Here is a 16351-nt window from a genome sequence, read left to right on the forward strand (position 1 = left end):
TTTTTTTTTTTTAAAGGAGTCTCACTCTGTCACCCAGGCTGGAGTACAGTGGTGTGATTTCAGCTCACTGCAACCCCTGCCTCCCAGGTTCAAGCAATTCTCCTGCCCCAGCCTCCGGAGTAGCTGGGATTAAAGGTGCCCGCCACCACACCGGCTAATTTTGTATTTTGGTAGAGACGGGGTTTCACCATGTTGAACAGGCTGGTCTTGAACGCCTAACCTCAGGTGATTCACCCACCTCGGCCTCCCAAAGTGCTGGGATTACAGGCATGAGCCATCACGCCTGGCCTTAACTTATTTTTTAGCAAATTGTATTGAAGCCTAACATAGATGAGTGCCATCTCCTACTGTGCTTCTACTTCCAAAAGGCCTTCCTACCACTTAGGCTGGACCCTGTCTACACACCTTCCTTCCCTCCACACCAACCAGCCAAACCCTTCCCATCTCTCACGGTCCAGCTCAGGCCTGCATGACAGAGAAGAGGACACCAAAATATCAGCAGTGGCCTCTTGGTCCATTCCTACTGCTACAACAAAATACCTAAGACTGGGTAATTTATAAATAGCAGGAATGTACTTCTCACAGTTCTAGAAGTTGAGAAGTTCACAATCAAGGTGTCAGCATCTGGGTGTCTAGTAAGGGCTGCTCTAGGCTTCAGAGACGGCACCTTTGTGCTGTGTCCTCACTTGGCGCGAGGCAGGGGCGAAAAGGGCCCAGCTAGTGCCCTCCACCCCTTTCAGAAGGCACCCATCCCACCCAAAGGGCAGAGCCTTGTGGCCTAATCACCTCCAAAAGATCCCTTCTTTTTTTTTTTTTTTTTGAGACGGAGTCTCAATCGCCCAGGCTGGAGGGCAGTGGTGTGATCTCGGCTCACTGCAACCTCCGCCTCCTGGGTTCAAGCGATTCTTCTGCCTCAGCCTCCCGAGTAGCTGGGACTACAGGCACCTGCCACCATGTCCAGCTAATTATTGTATTTTTAGTATAGACAGGGTTTCACCATGTTGGCCAGGCTGGTCTAGAACTCCTGACCTCCAGTGATCTGCCCGCTTTGACCTCCCAAAGTGCTGTGATTACAGGCGTGAGCCACTGGGCCTGGCCTGGCCCCCTCTCTTCTGTTTCACTCGGGACTTAAATTCCAACATGAATTTTGGAGGTACACAAACATTCAAACCATAGCAAGGGGCGTCGTGGGGTTTTATGTAATTTTTCTTCCATTGTTATGTTTTTCCATAGGTTGTTCTAAACATTTTACACTGATATGTGTTATTTTGTAATCTGAGGAATAAAACAAGTTTTCAAGGAAGTGGGTTACTCCAAATTAAAAAAAAATAAAATGTTAAAATGTTTTTCAACTATTAAGGCCATTTTCAGTCTAAAGTTTTATTTAAAGAACAAAAACTCTTCAGGAGCCAGGCACAGTTGCTCATGCCTGTAAACCCGGCACTTTGTGAGGCTGAGGAGGGAGGATCACTGGAAGCCAAGAGTTTGAGACCAGGCTGGTGGTTGTGTGCACCTGTGGTCCCAGATACTCTGAAGGCTGAGGTGGCAGAATTGCTTGAGCCCAGGAATTCAAGGCTGCAGTGAGCTATGATTACACCCCTGCACTCCAGTCTCGGTGACAGAGACTGGAGGCCCTGTCTCAAAAAAATTTTTTTAAAATTTAAAAACTCTTCAGGGAAAACATTCACGCCGGCTGACCCAGTAAAAACACATCTTGGTGAAAAGAGCTGTGTGTATGAAGTAAAAGGCTGCACAGAGGTTCTCTGGAGCCTGAGCCCTGAGGCCAAACTGCGGGTCTGACCCAAGCTCTGCCACCTGCCAGGCCAGACCAGCAACAGACCAGGAACCATCGAAACCACCCACTATTGATGCAGGATGGTAGCCCACCCAACGAAGCCACATGTGCCAACATGAAGCATCTTCAAGACATCGGCGACAAGGCAGGCGACGGTCACACCTAGCTGAAAACTACATCTGCATCTTAGCAAGGACTTACAGAAAATCCAGGAAAAATCGGATTTAACTTTTTGACGGTATTTTGTTTTGATATATCTTTAAACTGCTTGTCCGATCTACCTTGTTTTTTGTTTTGAGACAGTCTTGTTCTGTTGCCCAGGCCCTTGTTTTTTGTTTTGAGACAGAGTCTTGCTCTGTTGCCCAGGCTGGAGTGCAGGGGTGCAATCTCGGCTCACTGCAATCTCTGCCTCCCAGGTTCAAGCCATTCTCCTACCTCAGCCTCCTGAGTAGCTGGGATTACAGGTGTGCACCACCACACCCAGGTAATTTCTGTATTTTTAGTAGAGACGGGGTTTCACCATGTTGGCCAGGCTAGTCTCAAACTCCTGACTTCAAGTGATCCACCCACCTCAGCCTCCCAAAGTGCTGGGATTACAGGCGTGAGCCACCACGCCCGGCCTTGTCTGATCTACTTTTAAGGATAAAATAAACAGCTCTCCAAGAAAACATCAAACTAAAAGATGCTCACTGTGTATTGGGGAAACTGTCAAGACCACCCAGCCCCCAAGCAGGGGAGCAAGGGGTAGCAGGGGCAAATGAAGGCCAGACATTGAGGGCACAAGATCAACCATCGTTTCAGGCAACAATTTCAACACATCCCACCAAAACATTCTGTACGTTCTCACAAGCAAACACGTGTTCTTTGGCTTTCCAAATGCCCGGTGTATCTTGCTTTTCTCTCCTACATCCAACTAGGAGGCTGCGTGTCACCCTACCTCCTCCTGCACCTAAGCAGTTACTAAGGGTCTCAATTATGCTTCCAGGGGCTCTTGCGGCTGCCGGGCCTGTCACTCCCAGCCCGAGCTGCCACCAGACCCTCATCTCCTCCTACCCTCAAGAGCCTCCCCACCCCACACCATGCTCCTCCCTCACACACACATATACTCACAAATACGCACTGACACATAAATACATACGCATAAACACGTACACACATACACACAAACATCAACACACATGCATACACATAAGCATATGTACACTCACACATACACAGACTCACACAAACACATATTCATACATATACACTTACAGGTATACAGTCACACATACAGTCACACACACATAAACACATGTACACACTCAGACACATACACATACTCACACACCCCAACCTGCAGCCACAGGGATCTTTGTAAAATGCCATCCCCTGGGCTGGGCGCGGTGGCTCACGTCTGTAATCCCAGCACTTTGGGAGGCTGAGGTGGTGGATCACTCGAGCCCAGGAGTTCAAGACCAGCCTGACCAACATGGTGAAACCCTGTTTCTACAAAAAAATACAAAAATTACTCAGGCATGGTGGCACATGCCTGTAGTCCCAGATACTCAGAAGGCTGAGGCAGGAGAATCACCTGAGACCAGGGAGGTCGAGGCTGCAGTAAGCAGTGACTGCACCATTGCACTCCAGCCTGAGTAACAGTGAGACCCTGTCTCAAAAAAAATTAAAAATAAAAATAAAATAAAATGCCATTCTGAACATGTCACCACCCTGCTTTAAAAGCTTTCTTACTTGTCCTTAAGATAAAATCCAAATTCCTGTGGCCTGATAAGCCGGTCAGGATCTGTCCTACCCAGCCCGCCGGTTCACAGGTGTCTTACTTCTTCTCTTCTCAGGGTCTCTGCTCCCTTCCTTGACTCAACAGTTATTGATCACCTATTGACTGCCAGTCGCCCCGGGAACAGCCTTGGACACAGTGTTGAACACAGAGTCCCTGTTCTCTATACAACAACCTAGTGGGGAGACAAAACAAACACGTAGCCAAGTGTTGGGGAGTGGCAGTGTGGGAAGGGGATGGCAGGCACTGGGCACCAGGCGGGCATGAGCCGGCTCCCACAGTGCGAGGGAAGGCCCCTTGCAGGAGGACCCCCAACAGCGTTTCCCTGAAGATCCCACTCACTCACCTCCCAGCTCCTGCACGTCCCGGTTCCTCCAGCTGAACCTTCCACCCTCTCCCCTCCATTCTGTTTCAGCTACTGGCTTAGAGCTCCCACCTCCAGAAGGCCTATCTCTGTCCGGCCCATCCAGCCACCACCACCTCACACCCTGCCTCCTGCACTGTCATCCATCTGCCCTGATAGACTGGAAAACGCCTTCAATGCAAGAATTACTCCCCACGGTATCTGCAGCACTTAGCCCAGTGCCCGGCACAGAGAAGGGGCTCGATGATAGTAGCTGAATGACTAAATTCTATAAATCAGTCATTTGTGAATTCATTGTCCATCCTCCGCCCTGCTCCCCCAACCACTCCACCTGAGTACACCGATCTTCGTCTCAGCCACCATGGACTCCACAGTCCATCCAGCAAGGCGCTCAGCCAAGTCTCTGGTACAGAACAGGCACCATCTCAATGGCCAGCAGCAGAATTCCTGAAATCGCTACCTTGTTACTCAAGGGCAGATCATGACTGCACTGTGCTTTTACTCAGCTGCGTATAAGGATGTTGTCTTTCTCTAATAAGATGTAAATTCCTACAGGGCCACGACCATGTCTTCCATCCCCTTCACCCCGTGCAACCCTACATGCAGTGCCGTCTATGTAAAACAACAGCAATTTCCCCAAAAAACACTGACTAATGCTGACACTTACTTTTAGACAGCATGAGTCGATTGTTCAGATAGCTGGGGTCTGTGCATTTCACCACAGGTAATGTCTACCTCAGAAAACAATGAAGCCAACCTCTTGTAGCATTGCTTTCCCAAGTGGCCAGGGCTGGCCATTCGGAGGCTCCCTTCTGTGCATTCCAGGTTTGAGCCGGTGATTCAATGAGGACGATGGAGCTGGTTTCCCATGGCTGGGGAGGGAGTGGTAGCAGGAAAAGCGGGAAGGGCAGAACAGATCATGGTGAGGAGCTGGACTGGAGCTCTCTCTGCACATCCATGGTTTCCAGCATACACAGAGAAACAAGAGGTAAACGAGACACAGAGAGCGCCATCCTCTCTCCTGCTCAGAGGGCCAACCAACAGGAGACGCATGCCATACCAAGGGCCTGGCACACAGCCCCAGCTCTTAAATGCACATGTTCTTGGCTTCTCAATGCCATTCGCCACTAACAGGAACCAGGCTCCTTGGAGAAAGGCTAATTCCAGGACTGGGGCAGCGAGGGCGCGGAGTGAGCTTGGGCCCTCTGGCTGTGCTGGAAAGCCAGGACGTGCTCCTAAGCAGGTATGGCAAAACGGCAGCATCAGCCAGGAGGCGGCCACTCAGCAAGAAAGGGCTTGATGGTAACGGGTCAAATGAGCATGACAGCACCGGGACAAAGCACCGCCGTGTGCTCCTGATGGGATTCACGGAAAAAGACGCATCATTACCCCAAATGCCCCACCTCAGTATGACGATGAGGAGAGACGAGGCAGCTCAAAGTCAGGACAATCTACAACATGCAAGGCCAACAAGTTCACAGAGACAGAAAGTAGAACAGCGGTTACCAAGGGCTGGGGAAGGGGAATGGGGAGTTGGTGTTTAATGGAGACAGTTTCAGTCTGGGAAGATGGAAAGCTTCTGGAGATGGCTGCTGGTGGCGGCTGCACAAGCATGTGGGTGTGCTTACTGCCACTGAACTGTGTGCTGAAAGATGGTCGAGATGGTAAATTCACCACAATTTAAAAAAATCAAGGTCAAGAAAGTCTAAAACAGACTGAGAGACTCCTTTAGATTAAGGTAGGCTACACAGACACAACCACCAAATGCAACGCATGGTCCTGGGTGACGGGCGGGGCATAATGAACACAGTGCTGGGCAGGCAGCAACACCTGACCTTCTGAACTAGAGAGCCGGGAGCACACATCCATGATACACGTCCTGACTCTCACAACGGCACTGTGCTTACGTAAGAAAATGGCCTCCTCTGCGGAGACAGACTCGGTGTTTAGGAGTAGAAGGGGGACAGCATCTCCAACTCAGTCTGAATATGTACATGGAGGGCGACAGTGAACAAGCCGAGACGTAAACAATCTGGGAACCTGGGCAAAGGCTATAGGGAAGCTCATGATACTATTCTTACAGGTTTTCTGTCAGTTTGAAATTACATCAACATTTTAAAATACAAAAAGTACTAGTCAAGAACAATAAACGCACCTGAAAAATATACCGACAGCTGGGTAAAATTCAAACTTGTTACTAGGGACTGTCTCCTCTTCAGCTGTTCCTGTTCTGCCTCTAAAGGCATGAAAATTCTCTGCAGAGTCACACCTACCAGTACGTGACAAGTTTAAAGGTTTCAGGGGTTTTTTTTGAGACAGGGTCCAGCTCTGTCACCCAGGCTGGAGGGCAGTGACACGATCATAGCTCACTGCAGCCTTGACCTCCCTGACTCAAACCATCCCCTTGACTCAGCTATCCCAGTAGCTGCGACCACAGGCGCATGCCACCACGCCCGGCTAATTTTTCGTATTTTGTAGAGCCAGAGTTTCACCACATTGCCCAGTCTGGTCTCAAACTCCTGAGCTCAAATAATCCACCCGCCTCAGCCTCCCAAAGTGCTGGGATTACAGGCATGAGCCACTGTGCCCAGTCTAGAACATAGTTAAAGCACTGCTTTATAATGCCAAATATTTACTGGAATGGCATTTCCCATATATTTATGTACTTATTACTATTTTTTGAGACAAGAGTCTTGCTCTGTCACCCAGACTGGAGTGCAGTGGCACAATCTCGGCTCACTGCAAGCTCCGCCTCCAGGGTTCAAGTGATTCTCCTGCCTCAACCTCCAGAGTAGCTGGGATTACAGGTATCTGCCACCATGCCCGGCTGAGTTTTGGATTTTTAGTAGAAACAGGGTTTCACCATGTTGGCCAGGCTGGTCTCGAACTCCTGACCTCAAGTGATCTGCCCTCCTCGGCCTCCCAAAGTGCTGAGATTACAGGCGTGAGCCACTGTGCCCGGCCATTTTCCATATATTTAGACTTAGAAAAGGTATCAAACTTCAGCTCTCCTGAAACAAGTATTGCAGATGACCAAAATACCTTTTTATTTTTGTACTGATTGATTGACTGACTGATTTTGAGACAAAGTCTCACTCTGTCGCCCAGGCTGGAATGCAGTGGCATGATCTTGGCTCACTGCAACCTCCACCTCCCGGGTTCAAGCGATTCTCATACCTCAGTCTCCCAAGTAGTTGGGATAACAGGCATCCACCACCACGCCTGACTAATTTTTATATTTTTGGTAGAGACAGAGGTTTCACCATGTTGACCAGACTGGTCTTGAACTCCTGTCCTCAAGTGATCCTCCCACCTTAGCCTCCAAAATTCCTTTTTAAAGTCATTTGAATAAGAGGAGGATAGAGTCAGAAACCTGGAGGACAGCTCCTGTGTGTAATCCACATGGTATCTTGTTAAAACTCTAGCTCTAGAACTCCACAGGGTGATGAGGAGGAGGAAATGTTCGTATCCATTTCAAGACTCTTCCACAGCTCTTCAGAACGAAAACAATAAGACAGAGTCTCACTCCGTCACCTGGGCCGCAGCGCAGTGGCAAGATCTCGGCTCACTGCAACCGCCACCTCCCGGGTTCAAGCTATTCTCCTGCCTCAGCCTCCCAAGTAGCTGAGATTACAGGCACCCGCCACCATGCCCGGCTCATTTTTTGGTATTTTTAGTAGAGACGGGGTTTCACCATGCTGGCCAGGCTGGTCTCAAACTCCTGACCTCAGGTGATCCACCTGCCTCAGCCTCCCAAAGTGCTGGGATTACAGGTGTGAGCCACCGCGCCCGGCCAGCATGTTTTAAGTTTTCTTTTTTTAATCTAGGCAGATGGTCTCTCTGTGGCTCCTGAAACTCGCATGAGACTCACTAATGAAAAGTATATCCACTTCAAGAGCAAATAAAAAGAGCGGAACTGTACCAGCCAGCCGGTCCACACTAGACCCACAAACTCCGCCCACTGGAACCCACCCACTTCACACTCTATTTCTACTTTCTTTAAATCAGTAGGATCCATGCTCTAGTGCCCATTCCTACCGCAGCTGCCTCTTCTGTGGCTCCCAACGTTTCTTTTTTTGCTGTTTTTATAGAAGCAGGGTCTCACTCTATTACTCAGGCTGGAGTGCAGCAGCACAATCATAGCTTACTACTGCAGCCTCCACCTCCCAGGCTCAAGTGAGCCTCCTGCCTCAGCCTCCTGAGTTGCTGGGACCACAGGTGCGCACCACCACGTCCGGCTTATGTTTTACTTTTTGTAGAGACAGGGCCTCACTTTGTTGCTTAGGCTGGTCTCAAATTCCTGGGCTCAACATGTCATTGGTGACAGGGAGCTGCTCCAGAATCCCAGCCAGGGAATTGTTGTGCATACGTTTGTGTTTAGAAAGATCTTGTTGTCTGTGGATGCAGTAGAGGGATCAGAGAGGGGTGAGACAGACTTCTGGAGAAACAGGAGGCCCTGACGGTGGCCACTGCCCTTACAATCACACAAGCACTCGTGTGAGTGTCTCATGTGAGTGTCTCATGTGAGTCTCAGGAACCACAAAGAAAGTATCTATCTAGATTAAAAAAAAAAAAAACTTTTTACGTCCTCCCAGCTCAGCCTCCCAAAGTGCTGGAATTACAAGTGTGAGCCACCAAGCCCAGCCCCCAGGGTTTCTCACCTGGATTAGCACAACTCCTCTCCACTTGGTGCTCCCGCCTCCAGCCTCGCCCCTCTCCAATCGCCCCACTCCATCCATAGCCAGTAAGGTATTTCAAAACACAAATGGATGCACAACAACTCCCCAGCTGGAATCCTGGGGCAGTTCCCCATCACCAACTACATGAAGTCACTGGCTGCTGGGAGTTTAATGCTGGTCAATGTGAATGATTTCTTTCATAAATGCAGTTCAATGCAAATGATTTACTTATTTAATACTAAATCAAGATGCTCCCAATAATAATGTCATTCTCACCTGTAATTACTATGATTGACTCCTATACATGTGTATTATAATTTGGTGCTACCGTGTCTGTCAGTCTATCTAGGCAGCAGGGCCCTGGAGAGACAGGATATTGCCCATGAGCTATCCACCTTGGCTGAACCTCAGGCCACCTCCTCCTTGACAGACAGAGTGGACGTTCCTTCAGACAGACTGGGTGCTCCTCCACTCCCAGCACAAGAGCTACTGGGTGGGTGGTGGTGCATCTCCCTCTGGACACGCACTAGAAATCTGGAGCAATAGGAGGGCCTGAGCCGAGATCACACCACTGCACTCCAACCTGGGCAACAGAGCAAGATTCCATCTCAAAAAAAAAAAAAACCAAAAACACCTATCCACTGGTGAACTTTTTCTACCCTATTACATTAAAATCCACTGGTCTAACATTGAACGGATCTTTTACCCATGGATGATTTTGTAGTATCATGCATTGGTCATCTGGAAATACTGGTTCACTGAATTATGCTAATGTTCCAAATGTGGGCACATTTCATTCTACAACATTAATTCCATTCATTAATATCACTATGGAGCTCACAGAAACATCTTTAAGTTTTGGGAAGCTGCCAAGCTCACAGCAGCAGATACAAGTTTTCCAAAACCAATTTTCACTTGAAGGTTCAAATTTCATGACTGGCAACAAATACTGTCAGTTGTATCCCTTGAAGTGACAGCTCACTGAGTTCATTTTCAGAAACACGTCTGCCGAGTGCACAGGCCTGAACATCTAGAGGTGGCCTGTCGGTGATTCCATTGGGGCATGCTGTGTCCATGAGGGCAGCAGATGCCCCTCCTCCAGGCAGCCACTGGGCTTTGCCTGCAGCAGAAGCAGCAGCACACACAGTCTGAAAAAGATGTGTGCTCAAGAGTCAAGATTTAGTAAAAGTCATCATTTTCACTGCTTTATTAGCAAGGACATTCTCTCCATGTGCATGGCAAAGAAATCAGGAACTATTAGTACATCTGGGCACTGCTGTCTTGATTCGTCACTTTAGCACTGTCAGTGCAGATATCAACAGAGTAGAAAAGACCAACAGTGTTCCATTATTATGAAAACAGTTTTGACCTTGTGGATCCCTCCAATGGTCTAGGGGAAGCCCCAGCACACAGGGCACATGCTGTGAGCAGACTGAGCATCATTCTCTGTCTGCCCAATGTTGGTCTGCTGGTCTGCTATGTTAGACCCTATGACCTCCTAACATAAATTTTTTAGTTGAGACATTACGATACAGTTTTGGTTTTATTTTGAACTAAACTTTGTTTCTCCCTCTGGACAGGTTCCATTTCCTGTCACTGCTAGCCATGTTACTTACGTAACTTTAGGCAGGCCGTTCAGTTAAAACCTCAGTTACCTCATCAGTAACGTGGAGATAATGATCCCTAGGTAATTTATGGTGCTGTTGAGCCTTAAAGATAATGTATGTGGAAGCCCTTTGTAAACTATCAATTTTGTATCAGTATAGTTTTATTGAAGCCCTACTATGTGCCAAGCACTGTCCTATGGACTAGCATAGACTAGACTAGGTCCTTGCTTTATGATGAAAAGCTCACATCTCCAGGAGGAAGTAGGGAGAAAAACATCAGAGAAATAAAGAGCCATCATGAGGGATTATGAGTGATAGGGTGGCTGCTTCAGATGGGGTGATGGTGGGCCTCTCTGAGGAAGGGACCTAGATGCTAAGTATGAATGACGAGAAGGAGCCAGGTGTGCAAAGATCAGAGAGAAAAGCATTCCAGGAGTTTCTATCCAAGAAGCAGAAAAGGCAGGCAGAGGCCAAATCATGAAGGCTTTGTGAACCAGCAAGAGGAGTCTGCGTTCTACTTTAAGCACAGAGAAAGCCAATGGAGACCACCAGTAAGGAAGTAACAGAATCTGATTCACACTTTCAAAAAATCCCTCTGGCCAGCTGTGATGGCTCATGCCTGTAATCCAGCATTTTGGGAGGCCGAGGTGGAAGGATCACTTGAGCTCAGGAGTTCAAGACCAGCCTGGCCAACATGGTGAAATCCCATCTCTACGAAAAATACAAAAAATTAGCCTCTGGGCCGGGCGCCGGTGGCTCAAGCCGTAATCCCAGCAAGCTTTATGGGAGGCCGAGACGGCAGATCATGAGGTCAGGAGATGCCAGACCCATCCCCTGGCTAAGAGTGAAACCCCCCATCCTCTACTAAAAATACAAAAAAAAGCGAGCCGGGCGAGGTGGTGGGCGCCTGTAGTCCCAGCTACTCCGGAGGGCTGAGGGCAGGAGATGGCCGTAAACCGGAAGGCGGAGCTTGCAGTGAGCTGAGATCCGGCCACTGCACTCCAAGCCCCGGGCCGACCACAGAGCGAGACTCCAAAAAATAAATAAAATAAATAAGTAAAAAAATAAAAATTAGCCTGGCGTGGTGTCATGCACTGGTAGTCCCAGCTACTCGGGAGGCTGAGGCACGAGAATCTCTTGAACTCGGGAGGCGGAGGTTGCAGTGAGCCGAGATCATGCCACTGTACTCCAGCCTGAGTGACAGGGAGAGACTCCATTTCAAAATAAATAAAAATAAAAGATTCCTCTGACTGCTATGTGAAAAACTGGTTTTAGGGCAAGAATGGACATAGGGAGACCAGTCAGGACACGAATGGAGGACCCAGACAAGAGACAGCGGCTGCCTGAACTGGGGCTGCAGCAGTGGAGACAAAATGAAGCAGGCCAATGTAAGACATGCTTTGGAAGTAACGCTGATGGGTTCTAATGAATTGGATGCAGCAATAAAGAGAGGGAGAGGAAATAATTAAGGATAAACTCTAAACTTACAGCTTGAACAACTGAGTGGATGGTGGTTGTGGCAAGTGGTGATGGAGAAAACTAAGAAAAAGCAGGCAATAGGTAGGCATCGAAGACAGAAATTTCAGGCCTGATCAGAACTAAAGATTGGGGGTTTAAGCATCACTGGCGTGTAGACAGTATTTAAAATCCTGGGCCCCGATGAGATCTGCTAGGGAGGGGCACACCCAGAACAGAGAATGGAGTCCGAGATCAATTCCTGGGGTGCCCCTGCATTTAGGTGTCGGGTAGCAAAGGAGTCTGAGAAGGAACAACTAGTGACCTAAGAGGAAAATCCAAGTTTCGTGAAGGCACAGAAGCAAGTGAGGGAAGAGCTTTATGAAGAGGCGGTGGTCCACGTGGTGGGATGCTGCTGAAAGGTGAAATAAGGACAGAGAAGAGAACTTTCGATTTAGCAACAAACCGGGGCCATGTGGAGAGCAGTCTCAGGATGGAACAGGGCACAGTTGGAACATGGAGAGGATGCGAGGTGAGGAAAGCAGCGGGGGTAGTGTAGGATTATGAAGGATCGCTACTACCCATGCGGAAAAGGCTGCCTAAACCTTTGGCAGTCCGTGTATTAGCTGAACAGATCTACTCTGCTTCCTCCACGACCTATGCAAAGTATGGCTACAGAGCAATGCAACTGAGCCTAGAGAATGGTTTACAGAATAGTCTTCTTCATCTTACCGTTACATCCCCTACACATGTAGACATAGCATGCCTGTCAGTGGTCCTCCACATGCATGGAAATAGTGTGTCTGGCAATGACCCCACACACGTGTACACAGAACATGTCTGCCAGGGGTGCTACCTGCATGTAGACAGTATGTCTGCCAGTCTACATGTGTGTAGACATAGCATATCTGTCAACACTTTCAGAGCAACAGCTCTCAAGCATCCCTGATTCCATCCCACATATTCCAGGGCAAAGAGTCATCTGAGACCACTTATCCCCACTACCCACTTTCCAGTAGGAAAATGAACTCTGTGATAACTATAAAGTATCACAGTTAGACCAGGCGCGGTGGCTCACACCTGTAATCCCAGCACTTTGCAAGGCCGAGGCGGGTGGATCACCTGAGGTCAGGAGTTTGAGACCAGCCTGGCCAACGTGGTGAAACCCCGTCTCTAATAAAAATACAAAAAAAATTAGCCAGGCCTGGTGACGGGCCCCTGTAATCCCAGCTACTCAGGAGGCAGAGGCAGGAGAATCGCTTGAACCCAGGAGGTGGAGGTTGCAGTGAGCCAAAAACACAAATAGGGGAGATATATACATATCTGTTTTAGCCAAAGGTCTGTGAATGATTCATTCTGAACTACAATTCATATATGTCTAATTATTTGAAAATTGTAAGCTAAAAACACTACGGATGCATGCATGCATGCCTCATTCACTATAAATAGCAGAATTAACCAAACAACAAACTAACTTGATAATAATAATTTTAAACTAACGGTTTAAAATTAGAAACTTAGAAGTTAACTTAGAAATTAACTTAGAAATTAAAATGTGGTAAAAGTGGCATTTGAAAACCAAGACTGACTGAAAACAAAGATGGCAGGCGTCCCAACTGCGAGCGGGCACGGGCTGTTGCTCTGGAAGGATGCCAGATGTCAAAGAGCAAAAGAAACTTCTTGGGAATCATCAGTCAGTCAGTCAGCTTTGGTAAAGATGTCAACTTTAGGGATCTGTAGCAAGGCCACTAAATAGGATGCCAGTGAGTAATCATTACTATATGCACAAAATAAAAGTGTATGGAATTGCACGTTAGTCACGAGAAGCAAAATCTCAGCTTGCATTTAGGACAGTCAATGGCCACCAGGAAGGAGTCGATGTAGCTCCTAGCACAGAATAACCACACTCACGCATTTCACTTTACAGTCATGCTGCTCCACCAGACTGGAGGCCATCTCCAGCACAGTGAGACAGTGTAGTCTGGAGGCCTGGGTAACAGAGATTCTCACGTAGGTAACCCACTGGTCAAAAAATTCCCCAGGGCCAGGTGCTGTGGCTCACACCTGTAATCCCAGCACTTTGGGAGGCTGAGGCAGGTAGATGACCTGAGGTCAGCAGTTCAAGACCAGCCTGGCCAACATGGTGAAACACCATCTCTATTAAAAATATTTTAAAAAATTAGCCAGGCGCCTGTAATCCCAGCTACTTGGGAGGCTGAGACAGGAGAATAGCTTGATCCCGGGAGGTGGAGGTTGCAGTGAGCCAAGACCGTACCACTGCACTCCAGCCTGGGCAACAAGAACGAAACTCCATCTCAAAAAAAAAAAACCACCCCAGGCTGAGCATGTTGGCTCACGCCTATAATCCTAGCATTTTTGGAGGCCGAGGCAGGAGGACTGCTTGAGCCCAGGAGTTCAAGACCAGCCTGCGCAACACAGTGAGACTTCCCAACCCCAGGCATAGTGGCGCACACTTATAGTCTTGCTACTGGGGAGGCTGAGGTGGGAGGATCATTTGGGCCCAGGAGGTCGAGGCTGCAGTGAGCCGTGTGATCTCACCACTGTACTCCAGCCTGGATGACAGAGGAAGACCCTGTCTCAAAAAAAAGAAAGAAAGAAACAGGAAAACACTCCACAAACAGGGTTTGTTCAGCCTACAGTGTTGGACTACAATGTGTTTGGTAATATATCTGAATTAGTAAGAATATTTACAAATTGGAAGACTTTACATTTAAAAAAATAAGTTTGCTGGCTTCTCAAAGACAAAGAAAGAGAGAGGCCTGGCCAAGGCCCAGTTGCCCCTTCAGTTACGGCATCAGGGAGCTCCTGTTCCCACCCTCCAGAAACTGTCACACACACTGTGTCAAATGTCAGCTGCCATTTATCTTTATCTGTGAATCTATGCCATCATTCTTCTTAAATGTGGCCTGTTTCATTCACTGATGCTACCTTCTCGCTCTTAGTATCATTTGAGTTTGCAACTGCTGTCCTATAGGGTGTGTGAAATGGTCCATCAAGGTCTGACCTGAGGGAAGAGATGACACGATTCCAAACTCCCACAAACTCAACTGAAGATGTTAGCTGCTGATTTTCCCCACTGAAACAGATACGGCAAACTTTCTCCCCAGCTGCTTTCTAAGCAGCAATCTCAGTAGTTACTGAGTCACAGAACGTCCGTTTCTCTCAACAACCTGTGAAAAGCTTATTAGGGAGTGTTGGTCATTCACAAATCAATGTTTTAATTAAAAGATCAAATATATACACATGAATCAGTTTCGAACAGTTGGAACATAGGTTTAGGACAGCAGAGGGAACCACATTTCAAAAGAAAAAAAAACTGCCCTCCACATAGAATTTAAAAAAAAAAAGTATTTTCATATATGTATAGCTACCACAAAAGCTTTTAACTATATAATTACTACTAAAGATATTCATAAGATAGAATTTATACAACCTCCCCCAGTGTCTAACTTATGTAACTCCTTAAACTGCTTTTCGATTAAACAAATTTTTCTAACCTTTTAGAAGTAAGCCAAATCAGTAACTAAAGTACTGCTTACTACTGACTGACTAGAGTTACCAGAAGTGTAATCTTTATTTATTTATTTATTTTTGAGACAGTCTCATTCTGTCTCCTAGGCTAGAGTGCAATGGCACGATCTCAGCTCACTGCAACCCCTGCCTCCCAGGTTTAAGCGATTCTCCAGCCTCAGCTTCTCGAGTAGCTGGGATTATAGGCAGCTGCCACCAAGCCCGGCTAATTTTGGTATTTTTAGTAGAGACAGGGTTTCACCATGTTGGCCAGGCTGGTCTCAAACTCCTGACTTCAGGTGATCCACCCGCCTTGGCCTCCCAAAGTGCTGGGATTACAGGTGTGAGCCACCGCGCCAGCCCAGAAGTGTAATCTTATATATGTTCATCATCATATATTAAAAAACAATAATATTCCATAAACATATACATAAGCCTAGAGGAAATCAAACCTTGTAACACGAACTTCCTCTTTTATACCACTGAAACATGCAAATAAATAAAAGCAGCCTAGAGGGAGAAAATAACCTACAGAAAGACAAATTACAAGTGTGCATACATGAGAAGCAGTACCACCCTTTTGCTTTTGAGACCAGGAAACAGATGGTGTCTTATGAAGGACAAATTCAACAAAATTCAGCTGTTTTCTTTCCTACCAGCTGCTTGTGAATCACTCTCCACACTCCAACACCATGAGGACAACCTGAAACCTGCACTCAATGCCTCATACCCTAACTCACGATTAAAGAAATCCTGTCTCCAAGTTACAGCAACAGGACGCTACATAAAAGGAGGAAAGTCTAGCTTCAAGACAAATTGTTTAGAAGACTAGAATGAAGTTCACTGTAACTTTAAAATAACTTTGCACTAATTCGTTACTAGTTGAACATTTTCCAGTAATCTCGTTTCCTAGCATAGTATATCAGACTTCCGCACTTCACCCAGCTTGGAAATTTTACAAAGTAGACCAATTATGTGGGTATAAGCATTATATCACACGTTGCCCTTCCTCTAAGTGTTAACAGAACAAAGTAGTATGCCGAAGAGCATGTAAATACTCGCAATGCTGTATTTCAAATTTGCTTAAATTTTATTATCTGAATCAGAACTTAGTTGGAATTGAATTAACACTACCCAGTGAAT

General features: G+C 47.3%; 1 protein-coding gene across 1 annotated transcript in view; it reads right to left on the reverse strand.

The window, feature by feature from the left end:
- RPTOR (regulatory associated protein of MTOR complex 1) overlaps window positions 1–16351 on the reverse strand; it is a 424190-nt gene that overhangs the window by 406691 nt on the left and 1148 nt on the right. The gene's annotated exons all lie outside the window — the stretch shown is intronic.

The sequence above is a fragment of the Rhinopithecus bieti genome, unplaced genomic scaffold (assembly GCF_001698545.2).
Source record: "Rhinopithecus bieti isolate Rb0 unplaced genomic scaffold, ASM169854v2 scaffold_9899, whole genome shotgun sequence".
Lineage (NCBI taxonomy): Eukaryota > Metazoa > Chordata > Mammalia > Primates > Cercopithecidae > Rhinopithecus > Rhinopithecus bieti.